Genomic DNA, 24,760 nt, shown 5'->3' with positions numbered 1-24,760 from the left:
ATTTTATCCCAGTTCAGTGGATTTGAGGCCTTGTTGAAGATCAGTTTATCATAGATTTGATGGTCTATTTCTGTGCTCTTGATTTGATGCCATTGGTCAATAGGTCTATCTTTGTGCCATTACTGTGCCATTTTCACCACTGTGCCTTTATAATAAATTTTAAGATCAGGGAGTGATAATCCTCCTGCTTCATTCTTCTTTTTCAGGATGCTTTTAGATATTCAGGATCTCTTCCCTTTTCAGATGAATTTGATAACTAGCTTTTCCAAGTTTTCAAAGTGGGTTGATGGAATTTTGATTGGTACTGCATTGAATCTGTAGATCAATTTGGGTAGATTTAACATCTTAACTACATTTAACCTTCCTATCCATGAGCATGAAATATCTTTCCACCTATTTAGATCTTCTTTGATTTCTTTTAACAATGTTATGTACTTCTCTATGTACAAGTCTTTTACATCCCTAGTTAAGTTCATTCCTAGATACTTTATTCTTTTAGTTGCTATTTTGAATGGAATTTTTACCTTAATTGACTCCTCAACTAGACCATTGCTTGTGTATAGAAACACTACTGATTTTTACACATTAATTTTATACCCTGCCACTTTGCTGAATTTATTAGCTCAAATAACTTTGTTGTAGATTTCTCAGGATTTTCCAAGCATAGTATCATGTTGTCTGCAAATAATGAAAGTTTTACTTCTTTCTTTCCAATTTAGAAGCCTTTTATTTCTTTTTCCTGCCTGATTGCTCTTGCTAGAAATTCTAGTACAATTTTGAGTAATAGTGGTGAAAGAGGGCATCCTTGTCTCCTTCCCAATCTTAGGGAGAAAGTTTTCAGCTTCTCACCTTTGAGCACAATGCTGGCTATCAGTTTTTCATATATACCTTTTACCATGTTGATGGAAGTTACTTTTGATTCCTACCATTTGAAGTGTTTTTTATCAGAAAAGGATGTTGAATTTTGTCAAATGCTGTTTCAGGGTTAATCGAGATGATCATATGACTTTTCCCTTTTGATTTGTTAATGTGCTGTTACATTAACTGATTTTCTTGTGTTGAGCTATCCTTGCATTCCTGGTATAAACCCCACTTGGACATGGTGTATAGTTCTTTTAATGTATTGTTGGATTTGATTTGGTAATATTTTGTTGAGAATTTTTGCATCTATGTTCATTAGGGAGATTGGTACGTAGTTTTCCTTTCTTGTTGCATCTTTACCCAGTTTTGGTATTAAAGTGATGCTAGCTTCATAAAATGAGTTAGGTAGTATTCCTTTTTCCTTAATATTTTGGAGAAGTTTGAGCAGGATTGGTATTAGTTCCTTTTGGAATATTTAATCAAATTCCCCTATGAAGCCATCTGGCTTTGGATTTTTCTTTGCAGGAAGGTATTCGATGATTGTTTGAATCTTTTTACTTGTGATGGGTTTGTTGAGATTTTCTATTTCTTTTTGAGTCAATGTGGCTGGTTTGTACCCCAAAATATGATCTATCCTGGAGAATGTTCCACTAGAGAAGAATGTATATTGTGGTGTTTTGGGGGTGTGACAATCTATATATATCTGTTAGGTCTAATTCATTGATCAAATTGTTTAAGTTCTCTATTTCCTTGATCCTCTTTCTGATTGCTCTATCTATAGAGGAGAGTGATGTATTGAAGTCTCCTACTATTATGGTTGAAACATCTATTGCTCCCTTCAGTTTTGCCAATGTGTGTCTCATGTACTTTGGAGATCCTGAATTCAGAGCATAGACATTTATAACTGTTATTTCTTCTTGGTTAATTGTCCCTTTTACTAATATATAGTGTCCTCCTTTGTCTTTTATGATGTCTTTACATTTAAAATCTACTTTGCCTGATATTAGTATAAGTACTCCTGCTTTCTTTTGGTCATAGCTTTCATGGATCAACTTTTTCCATCTTTTCACTTTCAATCTATTTGCATCCTTGTGTCTAAGATGAGTCTCTTGTAAGGAGCATATAGATGGATTATATTTCTTAGTCCATTCTGCTGATCAGTATCTCTTACATGGAAAGCTTTGTCCATTAACATTCAAAGTTATTACTGAAAAGCATTTCTTGAATCTACCATCTTATCCTTTGGATTTTATGTGTGAGATCTATATGTTCTTTTCCCTCTTTCTGTTTTATCCTTTAGGTTACCTTTACTGGTACTCTTCAACTCTGTGCCTTCCTCCAGACTTCCCTCTCCTGTCTTTTTTTTTTTTCTTCAGCTGGCAGAACTCCCTTTAGTATTTCTTGTAGAGCTGGTCTCTTCTTGACATATTCCCTCAGCCTTTGTTTGTTTGTGAACTTTTAATCTTTCCCTCAGTTTTGAAGGAAAATTTGGCTGGGCACAGAACTCTTGGCTAGAAGTCTTTCTCTTTCAGGATCTTAAATATATTGTACCACTGCCTTCTCACCTCCATGAATAGTTAAAGTCAGTCTTATGTGGTTTCCCTCTTATCTAGATTGTTTTTTTCTTGCCACTTTCAGGATTTTCTGTTTCACTTCAACATTTAATGGACTGATTAGTATGTGTCTTGGGGTAAGCGTATTTGGATTTATTTTATTTGGAGTTCACTGGGCTCCTTTGATTTGCATATTTATGTCATTTATGAAGGTTGGAAAGTTTTTCACCATTATATCCTCCACTATTCGTCCTAGCCCTTTACTTTTCTCTTCTCCTTCTGGAACACTGATGATTCTTATATTTGTGCACTTTATTTTGTCCATTATTTCTCCAGTTCAAATTTTTTCAGGGTTCTTTTTTGGCATTTGTTCTTTTGTGTTTTCAAAATCAGTTGTCCTGTCCTCTAGTTTGCTTATTCTTTCTTCTGCCTCTTCAAATCTGCAGTTGTGTATTTCTAGTATATTTTTGATTTGGTCTACAGCATCTTTAATCTCTATGATATCTACTATTTTTCTATTTATTCCTTCAAATTCCTCTTTCTGCTCTTCTAGTATCTTCTTGATCTCCTTTATGCCATTAGCCATCCCAATGATCTTCTTTAGTAAATTTATATGAGCATCTTTGATTAGTTGTCCCAAAGTTTGTGTCTCCTCTGGTGTTTTAATTTGGTCATTGGACTGGACTGCATCTGTCTGCATCTTCATATGGTTAGTGATCTTCTGTTGTCTATGTGGCATGTAAATATCTTGATAAGGTTACTATGGATGTTCATTTCCTTCAATAGTCTAAAATTGTAGACCAAATTTGCAGGATGGGTATGGAGCAGGATGTGGGCATGGGGAGGAACAGAACAGTGCATTGAAGGGTTACAATGCAGGTTAGGGCATTTGGTGTGCTTATGCACAGAGCTCAGGGGCAGCAGGTGGGATTGTGCCTCTGTGGTCTGAGGGTGGGTGTGAACTGAATGTGCAGGTCAGCGCCCACCCCAAGGTTATGAGTGAGCATAGGCACAGGCAGATGCTGATGTGCACATGCACAGGGCTCAGGGGTGGGGGCAGGGCCTGGTGTTGTTGAACGACTATATGGGCTGGGTGCTAGTGTGGCCTGGGAAAAAAGGGAAGCACCTGCATCCATGATGCATAGCTGACTGCCTGTAGGGGTTAGGGATGGGGAGGTGGGGGTCAAGGGGCTGCCCACAGGTACTTGTGTCTCTGGAGGGGTGGGTCAAGACTGTGCATTTGTGCAGGAGAAGTGGGTCAGGCTGGGGTGTGTGTGTGCATGTGCGGGTCTGAGATGTGGGGTGGGATAGGAAGGGAAGGAGTTTGGGGCTGGGGTGCTTGGAGCTCAGTGGGAGAAGGTGACAAGGTGCAGGTGCTGGGGGGGGTTTCATGTCACAGTGAACATGAGAGTAGCATGTTCAAGGAAATGGCTTGGCTTACTTTCTTGTCCCCGTCTTCCTGTCTGTGCCTCCTAAGGGCTCTAGACTTCTGTGTGGAAATGGGCACACCAGGCGGCTGGTCTCTGGTTCTCTGCATCTCAATTCTTCTGCTTTCTCAACCAGAGCCTCCCTATGTAGTGTAGAAGACCATCCCAGGTCACTTACACCCTGGAATTGCTCTCCCGGGCTTTTTTTTTTGTCCCTTCTCTAGCTGTTCTTTGAAACAGGGGTGAACTTGAGCTATTCTATTCAGCATTTTTCCAGTTAACTTTTAAATAAATTAATAATCAAGAGAAAAACAAAGTTTAGTAATTACATTATCACAGTATCCTTTACAAATTCTCCTAGTTCATTTTTGTCTAATAAAGTCATCATTTCAGCTTTATTTCTGAAGAATATTTTTAATGGATATAGAAATCTAGGGCTTATTTTGCTTTGCTTTGTTACCTATAGCATTTTAAAGATATTACGCCATTGTAGCATAGTTTATATTGTTTCTCACAAAGAATTTGTGATACTTATCTTTGTTTCACAGATGTAATATCTTCTCTATGACTTTTGAGTTCTTTCTATTTATCACTAGTTTTTAGCAATTATATTATGATCAGTTGTACTATGATTTTTGTTGCTATTCCTGTTAATCCTGCTTGAGATTTGTTGACCTTTGATCTGTGGATTTTATTATCTTATCAAATCTGAAAATTTTTCTGCCACATATGTTTCAAAAATTTTTTCTAGCCCCGCCCTTTGGGACTTCAAAAAGATGTATATTATAATGTATACTATACTACTTAATATAATCTCCAAGGGCACTGAAGCTTTTTTTTATTTTAGTCTTTTTCTTGTCTCTGTTCATTTTAGATATTTTCCATGGCTATCTTTTAAGAGCACTGATCATTTTTTTCTTCTGAAGACTCAAATCTGTTTTTAAGCCTATCTAGTAACTTTTTCATTTCAGTTATTGTAGATAGTATAATTGCCATCTTAGAAGTTTCAGTTGGCTATAAACATATATTTTTATTTCCATTTCTATATTTTTATGTTAATGATATCCTTTAAAACCTTGAACATATTTATAATTTATTAAAGTTAACTCCATCGTCCTTGCCATTTTTTAGTGTATTTCTGTTGACTGAATTATTGTCCCGATTATGCTCACCTGTTCTTATTTCTTTACATTTTTGGTAATTTTTTTTTGGATGCTGAAAATTGTAAATGTTATGTTGTTGAGTTCTGTATGTTACCATCTTCTCTTAAATAGTTTTGCTTGAAATATGAAACTGATATTGCATCAGCTGTCTTGTAGACAAAACCTAGGGAGCTTCAGTAGTACAAGGGAGAATCAATGGAAACCTCAACTGACATGGCAAAGAAAACAGGACAAAAATCTAAGGAACCAAGCAACTGATTTGATGAGAGAAAATAGAACAAAAAAGGCTACAAAATGATAGTACCTCAATGTAAACTGAACTAATAAGAATGAAATTTTTATTGAAAAGTAACTGTAGGAATTATGGGATTTGATGAATTTAAGGTGCCACTGTAGCATCTATATGACTATTGTTTGGAAGGCAGTTGAATTTACAGGGCTAAGTTATGGGAAAAGTTGGGATTTTATATGTAATTTTACCTGGATATTTGTATACATACGCAGCTGAAGTTCTCGGAGCAGATGAAATATAAATGGAGAGAATGTAGCAAAAAAAGAGCAGTGAGCCAAGCCTAATTTGGGTAATTTTAGGATAGAAGAACAGAAAGTGCAGTTTAAGAAGAAGTCATATAAGAAATATGGAATGATATCTAGGGAACTTATTTTAAAGGAAATCAGATAAAACAGAGATAAAGAAGAGGGTGCCCAATAGCACTATGAAATCAAGAGAATAAGAATTGAGAAAAATCGCTGATTTGGATATTAGAGGCCATTTGCAGTGTATGAGAGAGCAATTTTAGATAGAATATTTGATTCAAATTGCATAGCATTAGATAACGAGACAACTTACAAATGGAGAATGATCTATTAAGAAGTCTCTCAATCAGAAACTAACAAAAAATAGAACTGTATGCTTAGCTTATGTAGCTAAGGCAATGGGGAAAAAATATTGGTGAGCAAAAGGGAAGAGAGGGTAATGAGAACTAAAATGTCCAGAGGAAGAGGAGAGAAGCAAAAGAAAGAGTTTCAGCATGGAAGTGTACAATTTTCCAAGGTAAGAGGGAAGAACATAAGGATGAATGAAGACAAAAATATTTTGGGGTGAAGAGAGAAAATTGAGGGGTTCTTGTCTGTTGTCCTCCATCTTTTCTTTAAAGCAAGAATCTGAAAGGATGAGAATGGTGTAAGTGACCTCAGAATGGAAAAAAGTGGTTATCACAGCTGTGAGAATAGGAACTAACAGATTCTAGTGTCATAGATTAGCAGGACCACTAGAGGTTAGATAGCACAAAAGCAATTGAATCCCAGTTGGATTCAAAGATTTTCTAGATATTAAATGCATAGTTGTCTATATGTTTGAAATCTTGCTAACTATGATGCTAATTCTTATGCTGTAACAGAGAGATAGTTGAATATTTTTTACTAGAGAAAAACTAGATACTACAGTGCTCTTTGTACTTCATGCTTTCTTACCCAGGATATTTAAATTCCATCTCACTCAAAAGAAACTTTTTTTCATATTTTAAACAGTACTTCCGTTCATGCAGATGAAACACTTCTGTAGGTAGAAAATAAATCACTACAATAAAGAAGTTGGATTTACATAGATAAGATTATTTTTCTGTTTAAGAAAGTCTTAGTTTCGCAGATTATACAAAAATCTTTGTCCTATAAAACTTAGAATTTACTCTGCAGTCAAATTTACATTTTGCAAGAAATAAACAAATAAATATAAATAAATAAATAGCTAGCCTTCTGAACAAATGCTTACCAGAGATGGCTAATCTGCCAAACCTGTGAGTAAACATTCTTTGGTAACACATAGTGGTGTTCATACAACAATTGGATTCCAAAATATGTTTCTTCAGCAGTTTATAGAAACATTCAGTTTGTGTAATGAGCAAGAACAGTACCAGTAATCAAAGAAAATCAAGATTGTCAACAATGAGAAATAATGTCTCCTAGCAACCAAGTTTCAATTATTCTTTGTTTGCTAACAAGCACTGAGAAATTTTCTGCTGGTAGCTTTATTCCAGAGAGTAATGTATTATCAAAGACCACGATGGAGAGCTCCTGTTTTAACTGGCTCTCGTTTCCAATCAAACATCTTGCAATTAATTTTATTAGTGATTTAGACTTAATTTACTTTGAATAAGCCATAACTATGATTTGTTATTGTCGTGTTCTAAAAGGAGCTGTAATGTGCAATAATTATTTGTTTAAATAATGGAATCATTGGCATGCAGATGATACTCCAACAAAGTAAAAATTTATTATCATTAATAATAAGATTAAACAAAATCATATCCCTGAATAGATCCCAGGAGGACCTGTTAGCTATTTTAGCTGAACTAGAAATAATACTACTAATTAAGATAGAGCACCGACTGCCATAGCAATAGTCAGAAAGATCACTTACTAGTGCCTGATAGAGACCCTTTATTGTCGACATGGACACAAGATAAAAGTACACGCTTAATAAAAATCAGTCTGAATTATGAACATTACATATCAAGGTTTGGGAACAATATTATTCAAAGTATATGTAGTAATTCCTTTTTACCAGGTAAATTTGTGAAATGACCATTGAAACTGAGCTGTTTCATCTCTCTCTCTCCTGCATCTGCAGCTCACGTGGTATCTGGTGCATAAACATAATTCAGGGAACTGAGTTCACGAGCGGCTCAGTGTGTAGTCCTATAAATGCAGTTGTGTTACTACAACAATAATTTTTCTCATTGTTGGATTTTGATAATCCACCTCATTTCAATCAACCAAGGAGGAGAGGCTCATGGAAAATAGCCACCCCCAAATTCTCAAAACGTAATTAGCCTTATTTTCTTATTGTACTTACACACACAAATTCATGCACGCAATAGAAGCCAAGATGATAATCAGCCAAACTCCATATTAAAGTAGCAAAAGCTGTATTTGTATAGTCACTCAAAAATGCTTTCAAACTGGTCATGTGGGGATATATTTCTGTTTAACTGATACTTCATTTTTTTTAAATTGGTGATATTGGTATTATGTAGAAAAGTGGCCTTCTACATTTCAGATTTGACTCTGTAGCAATTCAGAACCATTCAAATTAGGTTCTGTAGACATTTTTTGGTAACCTATTTGTCTATTATTTGCATTACTCTTTAGCTAAAGGTGATGTACACTCTGATTTAAATTTACCTGCTAAAAACAATCAAATAAAATGATCAAGCTGAGATGCAATAATTTCTTATAATTACAGTATAAGAAATCTTTAAGACTATCTTTTTTTGTCTTTCTCTTATTGCCATTTTATTTTTCAAGTGCCTAAAATATCTACTTTTTAAATAGAATTATGGATATAAATATGTTCATACATATTTTAACAGTGGGTCTAGATTTTGGCTTCTTTCAATACGAGGCTTCTTTCAAATAGATGTAATAAATCATAGATCTTATGACAGTATTTTAGCCTACTTTCAGTAACAAGATGTATATTTCACCTTGCCAAGACAGAACTACTGTACAGAAATGGTCACATGAGCACAAAAACAGGTGGAGTTAACTGGAGACAATGATGAGATTGTCTAAACACTAGTAAGTTCAATGATGTGTTTTTTAAAACTTATTATTTGATATAATATAATATGAAGATAATAGTTACATGTTGAATACATGACCTCAAAACAAAATGCGTTTTCTGGCAAACAAAATAATTATTTTTCTATCTTTAAGAAAGAAGAGATTCTCAATCTAACAGCAAGGAGTATAATAATATGCCATTTTTCAGAAGACAGTCATAATTTTGCTACATTTTTCTAAATGCTATTGTTGCAGAGGCTGGTGAGAAAAGATTGACTACGGTGTGCTTTTTAGCAATGGTTTAGAATGCAGTTGTGAGCATGCAAATGTGTCATCTTTCAGAGGTAATTCTCTAGCTGCCATTTTTAACATGAAACTGCAAAAATATTTACTAACTGACCATGACAAATACAAAATAATCTGCTTCCCCATCCTTGGGAGAGTAAACAGATATAAAAAGAAATATACATATTTTTATACTCACACAAAGTAGGAAAACACTAGCTCTAAGAATAAGTGTCTTGACTTGACTCTTATCAAGTCACTCAAGTGGCCTGGAAGAATTGGGTCTTAGGTAAACCATGTTAACTTCTTTGGGTCTCAGTTTTTACAACAGTAAAATGTGCATGTGTGCGTGTGTTTATAACTAAATCGATTTTTTGAAGACTGCCTTTTTCTTTTTGCATGGGCAGGCACTGGGAATCACACCCAGGTCTCTTGCATGGCAGGCGAGAACTCTGCCATGAGCCACCGTGGCCCGCCCTGAAGAATGCCTTTTAATTTCTCAAAGTTGTGGAAATCTTCTCAGAGGGCAAAAGAAGGAACTCCAGGAATGACATTGTGAGAGTGAATCCTGTTTTCCTTTTAACAGAATTGGGTACGCATAAACATTTCCCTGAGGAAGACAGAAACACCTTCATTGGCCATCTTTTTCTTTCCAGTGGGAATTCTCATAAATCTGGCAGTCGCTGATCTAAGTATTTTTACCGGCTGGAAAGTTCTTTTATTCTCAGTATACACTAGCAACTTCCTAATCACACACATTTACACATAAATACATGCATAGGCCAGAGTGTAAAGGAGTCTTCTGCTGGGGAGCAAGTCAGAGAGAGGAAGCTCTAGCATGCCATACTTCTTCCCAGCATCTCACCACTTTGCTTTTGAGCTAAGCAAAGTACCTTTCAGCAGCCCTGTCAGCAGAGCTCACACAGGGTCCTGAACTCCAGAGAATGAATGAGATACGCCAAATAAAGCGTAATTACTTTATTGACGTCATTCAGCTTTCTACTCACATTTAATGGGGGAGCTTCTACTGCTGGAAACAGTGGGCCTTTTGTAGCACATTATGCAAATGATCAGACTAATCTTTTGCATTATACATAAGAGCTGCTTATTGTGCATTAACTAATTTATCTGACTATGCAGGGGCTATGAATGCTGATTTTTATTAAGCTCTTCATTAAGTGAAAATGTAGGCATGGCAAGTGCATATATTAGCATGTGCCTATCTTGTGTGGATGAATAAATAAACACACACACATCTAGTCACCAAGTGACATTCTTTTGGTGATAGAAATCATCAAGTATGATATGTTTTTAGTCATATCAGTAACATGAGAAAGTGAGGATTAAATAATCAGGGGGAAGATTCCTGTATTGCTAAAATTCATCAAACCCCTTTTTTTAAAAAATATGGAATGTGTAGTCTAAAGTCAATAGTTTAAATCTTACATAAGTCTCCTGTAGTATGCTGTTGACCATTTTTTGTGATAATCATTAAAAGCAGATGAAGAACGATCTAATTCTAATTAAAGCTATCACTTCAATTTTAAGTTTAATTCATTTCAGTAGAATAAAAGAAAAAAGAACCCAATGATGTTTTATTAAATATAAACTAATTAGTTTGGTTCAAATCTAGGCACAGGCATGTCTAGACGGACATGTGAATGATGTTTTGTATAATGTTCACTTAATTAGCACATTTCCTTAAAGCGCACATTTAAAGCACACCCAGGCTGACAACGCAGGGCATGCCGGTCTCAGCAAGTTGTTTAGCATTTGACCACCAAGTGTCACAAAAGAAAAATCTAGCTTACCTGCACTTCTACTTTTGTAATGGACATACCAAAAATAGATTTGATTTTAATCGGACAATGAACATTAGGAACCCTCTGTCTGCAAACTACTATGAGTATTTTGAACTCTGTTATTTAAAAAATATTTTAGCAATGCAGTTAACAGCTCCCTAATAGGAAGTGAGTCATTGATTATTTTTGTAACTGGTTTTCAAGGTGAAAAGGCTAGTGGAAATGAAATGAGTTTCTTTCTTTGAAGACGCTAAATAGCAACAATGAACTTATACAACACATGGGGAGGGTTATAGAGAAGCCTAATGTGACCTTTTGACTTCAAACCTGAGCTCCCAGTTTCAGTTCATTAAAATTAATGAGCATTACCAAGTGTCGTGCATAAGAATAGCTCATTCCTTTGTCAGGCAGGTAAACTAAAACACATATTACCACACATGACACAAATTCAGCCCTGGGATTTGGCCATGAGCCCAACTTAACTGCAGACTGTTTATTAAATTATTAAAATTTATGGGTTGATAGCACTTTCAAGCAATTTATTATAGTTGTAAACCATTTTTAAGTTTTGAAAACACAATAAAGTTGATTTAATAATCCCCCTAATCTTATACACAACTTCCTCCAGAATTTTCTTCAATTATGCCTCATAAATTATAATTTATTGTGTATTCGAGAAACACTAAAAATCAAATACTTCATGAGAATGTCACTATATTCATTACTTCTGAAACATTTGCCAGGAAGCATGACAAATTCACATGTGACCCTTGCACTCTGAAGAGCTGAAGTTCAAATCAAAGCCACAATGGAGAGTTCCTTTGCCAAGGATAATAACTAAAAGTCTTCCCTTAACTTGAGCCAGGGACCCGGCTTTTAATGAATCAGGGGTGAAGAGGTGAGGGAAGGGAGCGAGAGGCAGCTCTAGGGAAATTCTCTCCACTCTAAAAACAGCTTGAATTGCAAAGTACAGATAGTCACCATTGGATCTTTGTAGGATTTTGTTAAAGAGCAAGCAACTGAAGAGAGGAATCACAAAGAGGCAGTAATTTTAAGCACACATTGTGTTTTCCTAGGGATCAATAGGTCGTCCAGGTAGGCAAATTTGCTTAGATTTAAGTCTTTTAAGTGAACATTTCCATACTTCTAAAAAACAGAACTTATAGTAGTTTAGGATTTAGAACCCTGCTTGAGAATAGTCCCTACTGGTGATATAATCTAGAATCTCTTTCATATTTTATACTGACTTGACTAGGATAGAATTACCTGCTGGGACCAGTAAGTCCTATGGCTTACAGGACTTCACTTTCATTGCTCAAACAGTGTGTGTGTGTGTGTGTGTATATATATGTGTATATATATATATATATATATATATATATATATATATATATATATATGTAAAGTGTCAGGGATTCCTTGAATGAAATAAAAAGAAAACGTGGACATAATAGACTGGTTCACAGTCTAGATGTGGCAAGAGGGGTGTAATTTCCCTGAGGAAAGACTGTAGGCAGTGAGAGGAAATATTGCATCTAGATTCCTTAAGCATCTCAGGCTTGTGCCCCAGCGCTCACTTTAGGAGGCTGGAGATCCAAAGCTGCATTCAAGCAAGACCATCATTGACTCCAGTTCTGCTCAATCTGCAGGGAGCGATTTCCTGAGCTTGAAGAACCATACACTAGAAAGGAGCTGGCTCTGGGAGAAGTTAATGAGGAGCAGAGAATTTCTTCTAAAATGGGATTTCTTCCAATGTGAGCTATCTAGAAATGTGTCTTCCTCAAAATGAGAGAGAACCCCTCAAAGGACTGAAGAGCAATCAGGGGACATGACATGACCTTTTGTTGGACTGAATCATACCAAGGAAGCCTCAGGGTGACTAAGACCATAGTATGCTTATTAGTGTCCATTTAAAGTCAATGCTCCATAGTAGCTGAAGTCAGGCTCTTATTGCCCCCTTTCTCCCTTGTTTATTCTACTCGTGGTGCCTGGTGCTCTAAATACTTGACCACGGTCAATGCAATTAGAAAAGCATGTCTGCATTCCCTTTCTGATGTGTGAGCTCTGGTGACTCCTCTCCAACTCTGGCCACAGTAGAACGAGGTGAACACCTGGCCAAGGTCAGGACAATCAAATTGTTCTTCCTGAGATACAGAGCCTGAAAGATCCTGAGGACCAGGGCCAAGAGTACTATTTCATGGTGACTTGTGATTATTGTGTGTGGGTAAGTGAAAGAGAAGGCAAGTCAGCAGGGGAGGAAGCATGGAATGGATTTACCGAGATAAGCAGGAGTAGGACAAAATGAGGCCATCGGGGAGATTGAGAGAAAGTAACTGCTCTCCTTTTTGACCCTGATGATTTTAATCAGTTCCTATGAGTCCTACATACATACCTAACTCTTTATATTATATTTTCCCATTCTACAAAAAACACATGTTAATTTGAACTGGTATGATGGTTAATTGGATGTGTCAACTTGGCTAGGTTTGGATGTTTAGTTGTCTGGTCAAGTAAGAATTGGTCTGATTGGTACTGTGAGGATATTTTGTGGATTTAAGTCATAGGTCAGTTGATCACATCTCTGGCTGATTAGATCTACAATTAACTAAAGAGATTGGCTTCAACAAGGAGAAATGTCTTATGCAATCAGTTGAAAGCCTCAAAGGGAGAAATGATGATTTCCACAGTTGGATATAAGAATTTCGATTTCTACTTCACTAAATTTCATCAGAGTTCCCAATTTGCCACTTGCACTCTGGAATTTGGACATGCCAATCCCCATGTTGTATGAGTCAATTCCCATAATCTCCTTCCCTCTGTTTCTCTGGAGAATCCTCCTTAATACAGCTGGTTTGACTGGGCTTCTGTTCTTTAAAAACCAGTCAAACTTGATGCAGGGCTGGTGAGCTAGAGTGCACTATGTCTGCACGCTCCATGCAACTCCACTCCAACAACCACATCAGAGTGAATTAGGCATGAGCAACACTGGCAGGAAACAAAGAACCTCTCACCTCCTGTGCTTACTGACCCAAGTGACATCAGGCAACACAGTTTGCAGCCAAGATTGGAGAGTTTCCAACTCTCAATGACATGTCTGGCCACCTTAACCCTTCCCTGACAGCCACAAAGGCTTTGCAATGACCGCCTCCAAGTTCTTTAAGTCCTTCCCTGGTGTAGGGCTGAGCCAGAAATTATAAGAGGTCTATCTGGAAATATTATACCCTAAGTATTTTACCTAAGAAGATTTAAAGTGTGGATTATTCAGCAGAACTCAACAATAAGTTATGGAACATATCCAGAAGATTCATAAGTTTGTTCAAATGGGAAGAACTACAAAAATGGCATTAATAATCACCAGCTTGAATCTGAGTCATTTTATCCATGGCTAAAAGATCATGTGTGCTCTAGCTGCAATGCAGTAACAGAGGCCAGATTTATCTTCCTACATAAACACTAAAAAACTAGAAAAAAATACATAAACAGATGGATTTCAGACACTGGACGCTAGATAGCATAGGAAATAAATTTCTGAAAGAAGAAGAATAAGATAAGCCCTAGGATGGTTCTTGCAGTTTCCTGCCTGAAGAATGTTTTCTAGCCATGACAAAGGGAAAACTCGAATGGAGTCCTACTTCTCCCAGAATAGTGAAAACAGAGTTGGAAATTCAGGGAGCCCATGGTGGCTAGAATTTTCAGAGTGGAGTACAAGGAGAGAGAGAGTTACACAGAGGACTCCAGAGATTTGGAAAGGTTACATCTTGAGCCTTTTGCTGAGTACTGATAAGGACATTAATATGAAGAAATTACCTAAGGCTGGGGAAAATATTATCAGAAATGAGCAGGTAGAAAAGTTTCAGAGATTACAAAGATGGGAAATAGTTCATGTTCCCATCAGCCAGAGTGGAAAAATCTTTGTAATACATGGGCCACCAGGGAAAACAACCAGAACATTCTTGTCTCAATACTGGACAAAATTAGCTTTAGCGAAAAGCTGCTCTTGTTCTGCTTGATGAAGCTTAAAAGCAACTGTGGAAAGGGTCAGGCTGTTTCCAAGTAACGTAACTATGTCCCCAAACAAACTTTAAGAATATTCAAAGGAATCCAAAAGTATCCAATGCCTAGCAGAGTAAAGTTCAAAATACCTGACATCCAATAAATTAGTACTGAGCATACAAAAAAGAAATAAAGAAGAGATAAAATAATTCACTAGAAATAGACCCCCAAATGACAAAAGTTATAGAATTAGTAGACAGATACATTAAAATTATTATAAAGATATTTCATAAGTTCAAAATATAGAGGAGAGCATGTACATGTTAAGAAGAGACATGAGAAATACAACAAATACAGAACTCAAACTTCCAGAGATAAGTAATAATACATTGTATAGGGTTAACAGTTTAGTCTTTGCAGAAGAATAAATGAATGAACTTGAAGGAATAGCAATGGAAATTATCAAAACTGAAACACAGAGAAAAAAGTTGGGAAAAATTATCAGAACTTCAGTGACCTTTGGGAAGAGTTCAAACAGCCTATTATCTGTGTAATTAGAGACTCTAAAGAAGAGATAAAAAGGAGACAGAAATACATTTGAAAGAATAATGACTGAAAATTTCTAAATCTGATGAAAACTATAAACCCATGGCTCCAAGAGACTCCATGAACAACCAGCACAAGAAACGCGAGAAAACTACCTGAAGGCAAAGCATAACAAAAATGGCTAAAACCAACAATAAAGGGAAAGTCTTAAAAGCAATAAAAGAGAAAAAGAGTACATTCTGATATAGCAATGACAGCATATTTCTTGCAAGAAACATTCCAAACCAGAAGACAGTGGAGGAACACCCATTAAAGGATCAAAAGAAAACTTCATCAACCTAGAATTCTCTATCCAGTAAAAAAATATTTAAAAAACAAATGTGAAATAAAGATTTTTTTTATACATCAGAAAATTAAAATTGAAAAAAGTTATCATAAGCAAGCCTGCACTGAAACAAACATTAAAAGTCCATCAGGCAGAAGGAAAAATAATACCAGATGGATCTACACAAAGGAACGAATTATATCGGAAATGGTAAATTTGTGAGAATATCAAAATCATGTTTTCTAATTCTCAAAATATCTTTAAAAGAGTTGGCTTTTTTTTTTTTTTGCATGGGCAGGCACTGGGAATAGAACCTGGGTCTCCGGCATGGCAGGTGAGGACTCTGCCACTGTGGGCAACCCAATAGTTGACTATTTTAAAGGAAATACAATAGAAAATATATTGTAGGTTTTATAACATATAGAGAAGCAAATGAATAACAAGAGTAGCACAACTGTTGTAACATCCTTATGTAATTCACAAATAGGTATTAAATCAAAGAAGGCTGGTCAAATAGAAACATACAGAAAAATGATAGATTTGAAATCATCCATATCGATGATCACATAATATGTAAATGGTCTAAACATAACAGTGAAAGGGTACCCCATATTGGATAAAATTGCAAGACAAATGAAATACATTTTAATGTAAAGACACAAATACCGTAAAAGTAAAAATATGGGAAAAGATATACTATGCTGTTTCTAATCAAAAGAAAGCTGAAGGAGCTATATGAATATGAGAAAAAATTGAATTACAGGTATGAAAGGTTAATTTCAGAAAGATGAAGGGTGATTTCATCAGGAAGACATCACACAGCTAAATATTTAAGTATCAAATATTTAGTATCAAAGCTTCAAAGTATGTGGATCAAAAATGCAAAGCTTCAAAGTACATGGATCAAAAATTCAGAGACCTGAAAGAAAAGTAGGCAAATCCACAATTATAATTTGTGACTTCCATACTACCTTCTAAGTAATTGATAGAATAACTAGACATAAACTCAATAAGGATACATAAGATATGAGCAACACTTAAATAACATGACCTAATTGATGGTTATGGAATACCCCAAAACCCAAAACAACACATTACACATTCTTTTCAAGTCCATATGGAACATTTACAGAGACAGGGCATATTCTGGGCCATGAAACAAGTTTCAAAAAATTAAAATGGATTAAAACACACATATATTTTGTTATTTGACGCAATAAAATTAAATATTCAAACAACCACAGTAGGATATCTGAAAAATTCTCAAACATTTGGAAACTAAATAACACACTTCTAAATAACCCATGCTCAAACAAGAAATAAAACAAGAAGTTAGAAAATATCTTCAACTAAAAGGAAATGAAAACATGATTATCAAAGCAGTAATTAGAGTGACATTTATAGCAATAAACACCTATGTTAGGAAAGAAGTAAAGTCTCAATTCAATGATATCAGCTTTCACGTTAAGAAACTATAAAAAGAAGGGCAAAATAAGCAAAAGAAGAGAACAATAAAGAGGAGAGCAGAGAACATTGAAACAAAATAAGGAACAATCACTGACCCCAAAAGCTGGTTCTCTGAGCCCATTAATATTAACAAACCTGTAGCCAAGCTAATCAGAGAAGAAAAGACAGAAGACATGTAATACCAGTACCAGTAATCAGAGAGAAGAGATCAGTAAAATTCTATAGATTTTAAAATATATATATTTAATGAAAAAATAACATAAATTCTACACAGAATCTTCCAGAAAAGTAAGTAGAAGTCATTTTCTGAGGCCTAGATTATACTAATGCCCAGATTAGAAAAAAAGGGAAAACATTACAAGAAAACTTCAGATCAATATTCCCCATGAACACAGACACCAGAATTCTAAACAAAAAATTTAGCAAATAAAATTCAGTTATATGTACATATATAATTTATAATATAACATGTAAATTCAACAATATAGTTTTTTAAAAAACAGGTTTTTATTTATCACAGAAGGCAATGTTGGTTTAACATTTGAAATTCAATCAATGCTGTACTTTATTAACAAACTAAAAAATAAAAACCATATTATTATTTCAATGGATGCAGAAAAATACCTTGACAAAATCCTGCATCCATTTACAGTAAGAACTCTCAGAGAATGAAGGATAGGAAGGGACTCCCTTAGCCTAATAAAAGGCATCTACAGAAAACTTATAGCTAATATCTGACTGAATGGTGAAAGACAGAATGCTTTTCCCTTAAGATCAGAAACAATGCAAGAATGCCCCTTCTCACTATTTATATTAAACATTGAACTGGAGTTTCTAACCAATACAATAGGCAACAGAAAAGAAAAAAAAAAAAGACATCACTGGAAAAGAACAAGTAAAAATATTTTTCTGAGTAGATGATATGATCCTGTTATCTACCAAAAAGAAATTAGCCCTCCAAAAATGAGTTTAGCAGTTTTCACAGGATATAAGGTCAACATACAAAAATCAACTGTATTTCTAAGTATCAGCAAAAATAATGGTCAATTCAAGTGAAAAACAATGGTAATTATAATAGCAACAAAAATATAAATTATTCATTTGAGTGTGCAAGATTTATACTGTGAAAACTACAAAACATTGCTGAGAGTAAAGAAGATCTGAATTAATGGAGAGATATGTTCATGAATCAAAAGACTCATATTGTGAAGTTGTGAATTGTCACCAAATTGATCTATAGATTTGATGCAATTCCAAGAAAAGTCACAGCAGGGTTTTTTAAGTCACTAAGTTTAGAACCTAGAGCAACCAAAAAAGTGTGAAAAAGAACAAAGTAGAACAAAATTTCTACTTTTGTAGAAACAAAAATTCCCCGATTAAAGATTGATTTAAAGCTACGTAATCAAGAGCATCTGGAATAGGTAATAAAGATAGGCATAGATTTATGAAACAGAATAAAGTACAGAAATAGATCTACAAATATATGGGCAATTAGTTGCTGTGCTGCTTTGAAAGGATGTATGTACCCTAGAAAAGCCACGTTTTAATCCTAATCCCATTTTTTGTAAAGGCAGTCATTTCTTCTAATCCCTATTCAGTACTGTATGCTTGAAACCACAATTAGATCATCCCCCTGGAGATGTGATCTAATCAAGAGTGGTTGTTCAGTAGGATCAAGTGGAGGCATGTCTCCACCCATTTGGGTGTGTCTTGATTAGTTTATTGGAATCCTATAAAAGAGGAAACATTTTGGAGAAAGCCAGAGATTCTGAGAGAGCAGACAATGACATAGCCATGAGAAGCAGAGAGTCTACCAGCCAGTGACCCTTGGAGACAGGGAAGCCTCCTGGGGAGCTTCATGAAACAGGAAACCAGAAGAGACAGCTAGCAGATGATGCCGTGCTCGCCATGCGCCCATCCAGCTGAGAGAGAAACCATGACTGTGTCACCATGTGCCTTTTCACTTGAGAGAGAAAACCTGAATTTCATCGACCTTCTTGAACCAAGGTATCTTTCCCTGGATGCCTTAGATCGGACATTTCTATAGACTTGTTTAATTGGGACATTTTCTCAGCCTTAGAACTGTAAACTAGCAACTTATTAAGTTCCCCTTTTAAAAGCTATTCCGTTTCTGGTATATTGCATTCTGGCAGCTAGCAAACTAGAACAGTTGTCAATTTGCAATGGGAAAAGGATAATATTGGAAAAACAAAATAAAATAAATCTCTGGCTTTTCCCACACAGCATACAGAAAAATTCACTTGAAATGAACCATAGACTTTAATGTAAGGGCTAAAACTATAAATTTTGAAGAAGAAAACACAAGAGAAAATTTTAATTGTCCTTGGAATTAGTAAAGATTTCTTAAATCTGGCACAAAAAGTAAGAACTATAAAGGAAAACATCAAATTTGACTTTATCACACTAAGAATGTTTATGCTACAAAATTCACTGTTAAGAGAATAAGAAGTCGGGCGGGCCGCGGTGGCTCAGCGGGCAAAGTGCTTGCCTGCTATGCCGGAGGACCTCGGTTCGATTCCCGGCCCCAGCCCATGTAACAAAAAACGGAGAAACAGAATACAATAAAACAAGAAAATGTTTAAAAAAAAGATGTTTCCCTTTCTTCCTTCCTTCCTTCCTTCTCTCTGTCTTTCCTTTAAAAAAAAAAAAAAAAAAAAAAAAAAAAAAAAAGAGAATAAGAAGTCAAGCAACAGACTAGGAGAAAGTTTTATTTGCAAAGCATATATCCAACAAAGTACTTGTATCTAGACTATATATAATTTTTCAAAGCCTCTTAACAATTCAATAAAATAAACAAACCATTTGAAAATAGACGAAAAATTTTGATAGACAGAACTAAAGAAGATATATGGGTAGGACAAAAGTACCTGAACAGAGGCTTAGCATCATTAGTCATTATGGAAATGTTAACAATACCACAATTAAATACTACTATGCACTCTTTAAATAGGAACCATTTAAAAGATTGACCATTGCAAGTGTTAGCGAGGATGTGAACGAACCAGAACTCACAGCGAGAATGCAGACTTGAACAAGCACGTGGGGAGACTTTTTAAAGTTTCTTAAAAAGTGTAATATATATTCATGATACAGCTCAGGCATTCCATTTCTAGGTAATGACAAGGAGACATGAAAATGTATGTCCACACACAGACTTGTACATGATTGATTGTAGCAGCTTTTTTAGTAATAGATAAAACTTAAAACAACCCAAGTGCCCATTAGATTGTGAATGGACAGACAGGGTATGATGTAGCCATATAAAAGACAATTAATCAGCAGTAACGCTATAGAAAAACTCCAAAATAATTATGCTGCATGGAAAAAGCCAGACAAAAGAATGTGTACTGTGAGTCTATTCAAAAATCTAGAAGATGCCAACTAATCTACAGTGAGAGAAAGCAGATTACTGATTACCTGGAGACAGGAGTGGAGAGAGGCGGTGAGGGCGGATTGTAGAGGGCATGTAGAGACTTGGGGTGATAACAGATGGGACACTGGGGAGATACGTGTTTCATCTTCTTGACCGTCATGAACAGATGGGACACTGGGGAGATACGTGTTTCATCTTCTTGACCGTCATGATAGTTTCAGATGTTCATATGTCAAAATTTATCAAAGTATATACTTTAAATGTGTGCAATTTATTGAATCCTAACTAAACATCAATAAAGTGAAAAAAAAATCACTTAAAACATTTCTGAGCTTCCCATTTTCTGTGTCAAGTATTGTGCTAGGTAACTGAATATAAGCACGAGCTCATTTTCTATCCAGGAGTGTTTAAACAAATAATTATATGGAATTAGTATAATGAAGTATAAAGGGAAAGGTCTTTAATTAAAGATACCTGGATTCAAATAATAGTTCTGTTCCTTTTCCTCCTGGCAATCTCCTTCTTTTTCTTCAAGATCCAATTTAAATATAATTCCCGTGAGCCTTTTAGTAGCTCTTTCTTTGTATCCACCTACTATACACCTCTGTTGTAACATGTTGTATTAGTACGATTATTGTTGGTTATTAATAATAGCTATTTTTCTTGAGACATTGCTATATGTCAGGGGCTGTACATATGCTATAAAATTTTATCATGACAGCAGGCCTTCATTTTTCAGAAGAGATTACTGAAACTCACTAAAGTTACTTATCCCTTGCAAGTTTACCTTTGTTCATTTGCATTTCCTGCACAGAATTGCTACTCACTGATTTATACTCATTCTTTAGATTGAAATTTGCTAATTTTTTTCTGAATTTAGCATAACCTAAATTTGTGTGAAAGAGACTATGTGTGACAAAATAAACTTGTAATGTTTTGCTCTCTCAACTACCCCTCGAGCACTTCCCCTGTTACCGAGAGGAGGCTCTGAAATGTGGCTGGCTCTTCATTTCCAATACCATCCTGTTGGGACAGGAAAGAAACCAGAGCATCACAGACCTTGGAGTGAACAGGGAGCTCCAACAATTACTAGTTGTATAACTTTGGGCAAGACACTTATTCTCACATTTCCTGGTTATAGGGTTAAAGTCAGAATGATGCAAGTTGATACATGAAAATTACTGAGAGTAGAAGCTGTATAATATTTAACTATTGTTATTATTAAATAATGGGGACTCATTAAATCCAAAATCAGATAGATGCTATTATGGAATTCAGGAAATGTTTTTTTCAATACAGATTTATTTCATTGGTAATGCCTCAGGGTAAAAATTATTTTTGTTGGAAACATGTTTTTATTCTAATAGATATTCTAATTAAAGGGCCCATGGAAATATCAAAACCAAAATTTGAATTGGGAGCTCTGTGCCCTCCTTCACCCATGAGATGAAAATCATATCTAATGCCTGGTTCACTGGGCACTGCCAATCATCATTATCCACCCAACTGAAGTCCAGTGAACCACACAATATTATAGTATTCATATGTGAGATGACATATTAGAAGCTTTGCACTGGGAAACTTGGGACAATTTTAATCCTAGGGAGCAGGGAATCAATACTAGTGGTAAAGGAATAATCCAGTGGACCTCTCCCACATTCTTCATCTATGAGCATCAGAAGAAAGTCTAGTTGCCCTCTGAAAGTGCCAATAGATATCTGTGAGCAAAATTCCTGAACATTTTTGCATGCTGTTTTTGGGGAACCTGGGTAGGTGGGCAAGAGAAACTTAGTGGTGTGTTGGAACCAACTTGTACCCACCTGCAAGAGGTGATTATTGAAGTTCAGGAATTTTTTTGCCAGTGGTTAAAAATAGCCATTGTTTAAAAAGTATTATAGACTCAGGACCCATGTGAGCTGTTTGCAACACAAGCAGCTGCGTGGAGAGAGGGAGCCGATGCCCTGCTGGGAGCTATCGCTGGGAAGGGGCAGCCATTGTGGCCCAGGACAGGACCCTTAGGGGAGAGGAGGGGAAAGACAAAGGACTGCAGGGCTGCCAATGGGAATGTGGAGATCTGGAAGATCAAGAAGCTCATTGAGAGCTTGGAGGTGGCCTGTGGGTAGGAATCCATTGCATCCTGATCCCACGCAAATTTAAAACCTTGGCCTTCTTGGTTGTTACGGTGTCACAGGAATGATTTTGCTGGTCATTCCTTCCAAAGAGCGGATTTCACGAGTAGCAAAAATGTTAACCCATGAGTTTGGAACTACATCTAAAATCTAAAATTAAGTCACGAGTAAACTGCCTTTCAGTCCTGGGAGCCATTGCATCTGTACCACAAAGACTCTGAGGAAACAAGAGAAGTTCTGCACAAATTCATTGTGGATTTTCCAAAGAAACACAGTGGAGGAGGTCAGCACATGTTGCATTTTGCCCCTTTAAGAATGGAAAAAGGACATAACTATGTTCCAAAAGTAGCCGAGACTGCTGTGCAGCTGTTTATTTCTGGGGACAAATGGAATGTGGCTGGTCTTATTTTAGCTGGATCAGCTGACTTTAAAACTGAACTAAGTCAATCTGATATGTTTGATCAGAGGCTGCAATCAAAAGTTTTAAAATTAGTTGATGTCTCCTATGGCAGTGAAAATGAATTCAACCAAACTATTGAGTTGTCTACTAAAGTTCTCTCCAACATGAAATCTATTCAAGAGAAGAAATTAATAGGATGATATTTTGATGAACTCAGCCAGGACATGGGTAAGTACTGTTTTGGAGTTGAAGATAGACTTCAACTATTTCAAAGACTTTGGAAATGGAAGCTGTAGAGATTCTAATAGTCTATGAAAATCTGGATAGAATGAGATATGTTCTTCATTGCCAAGACACAGAAGAGGAGAAAATTCTCTAATTCCAGAACAAGAGAAGGATAAATCTCACTTCACACACAAAGAGACAGGAGAGGAACAGGAGTTGATTAAGAGCATTCCCCTGCTGGAGTGGTTTGTTAACAACTATAAAAAATTTGGAGCTACATTGGACATTATCACAGAGAAGTGACAAGAAAGATCCTAGCTTGTGAAAGGATTGGGTAGAATTAGAGTATCTTGGTGTAATGAGTAGATTTCCAGAGAATGGAATACAAAGGAAGAGATGATGAACTTTTTTACCTTGATGACTACTAGGTAGTCGACATGCCTCTGGCAAATGGTGACTCACCCTCCAGCATCCAACCCTAAGAGCACACCCCTGGTGGAATCCAAAAAGATCCCTCTTTACAGTTGGAACATTTCCAGAACTTAATCCATGATTGCACAGTGAAATGAAAACCAAAACTAAACTAGATCCAACCCTACACTTTGGTTTGTCATTGTGTTAGTGCAGCAGCCTACAACTAAATTCCTAATTGGGACTAATTTGAAAAGAATTCTAGTTTTTACTTTTATTCTGTGGTTGTTTATTCCTGTATTTTTGGAAAAAAATATTTTTTAACCTTCATTCATAGAAACAAAAATACTTGAACTGCTGTAAACCTTCAAGGGTTAATATAAATGATATCATACTGGTTTGTTTCTCATTTTGTTTGGAGAAAAATTTAATTGCTGCATTTCGCAGTGACCCATTTACATGACATTCTCAGTTTAGACTGCATAAGAAGAGATACTATGAATGAAATATTGGATTTCATTTTGGTTTAGACTGCATAAGACGAGATACGATGAAATATTGGAATCAATTCTCTCTTGATCTCTGTTTAATGTTGAAAGGGTGCGATAATAAAAGGCAATGTCAACTTCACTCTGTCACACCACCTCCTTCTTCACACTGTCAGTTTCAAGGATACAAATTGATTTGGAAGTCAGTTCTTGAAGACTTAGGCCAGTTTACTGTTTCTTCCATCTGTTCTGCAGACACATTCGTGCCCATGGGTTGGGAGCCATCAGCATCAGTTGCTTTGACAAGGGTTCCCATAATCCTAGCTTACTAGCAACCAGTTTGGGATGGTTATGATGGGGTTTCTGTGCTTTTCCTGGGGTTATAAGAAATGAAACATACAGTTTAAGCAGAAACAAAAAAAAAATTAAAGAAAATTTTATTTTATTTTGCTTTGGTCTATCCTCAGCAAAGGGGAGGTGCTGGTATTTTCATTGTGTTGGATGGCATGAGATTATGTGAATGGTTTGATCCTAAAACATGAACTGCAAGGTTTTCACTGGAATGAGAGACAAGACAGGTATGACTGTGCATGTAATTATAAATCCTAACCTCCTGCTGGGGTTGGAGCATCTGTTTTGAGTATGGGACTTACAAGCACTTCTCATGAGAAATTGCGGGAGGGAAATGGGAAGTGCCAGGGTGGGACGGGATGGGACACGGCTTCTG

At 35.9% G+C, this 24,760-nt stretch overlaps 1 pseudogene; it reads left to right on the top strand.

Moving 5' to 3' along the window:
• LOC143665799 (eukaryotic peptide chain release factor subunit 1 pseudogene) overlaps positions 1-23,562 on the top strand; it is a 56,706-nt pseudogene extending 33,144 nt beyond the window's left edge.
• Positions 23,563-24,760: the final 1,198 nt, after the last annotated feature.

The sequence above is a fragment of the Tamandua tetradactyla genome, chromosome 21, assembly GCF_023851605.1.
Source record: "Tamandua tetradactyla isolate mTamTet1 chromosome 21, mTamTet1.pri, whole genome shotgun sequence".
NCBI lineage: Eukaryota > Metazoa > Chordata > Mammalia > Pilosa > Myrmecophagidae > Tamandua > Tamandua tetradactyla.
This window is presented reverse-complemented; position numbering and strand designations above follow the sequence as displayed.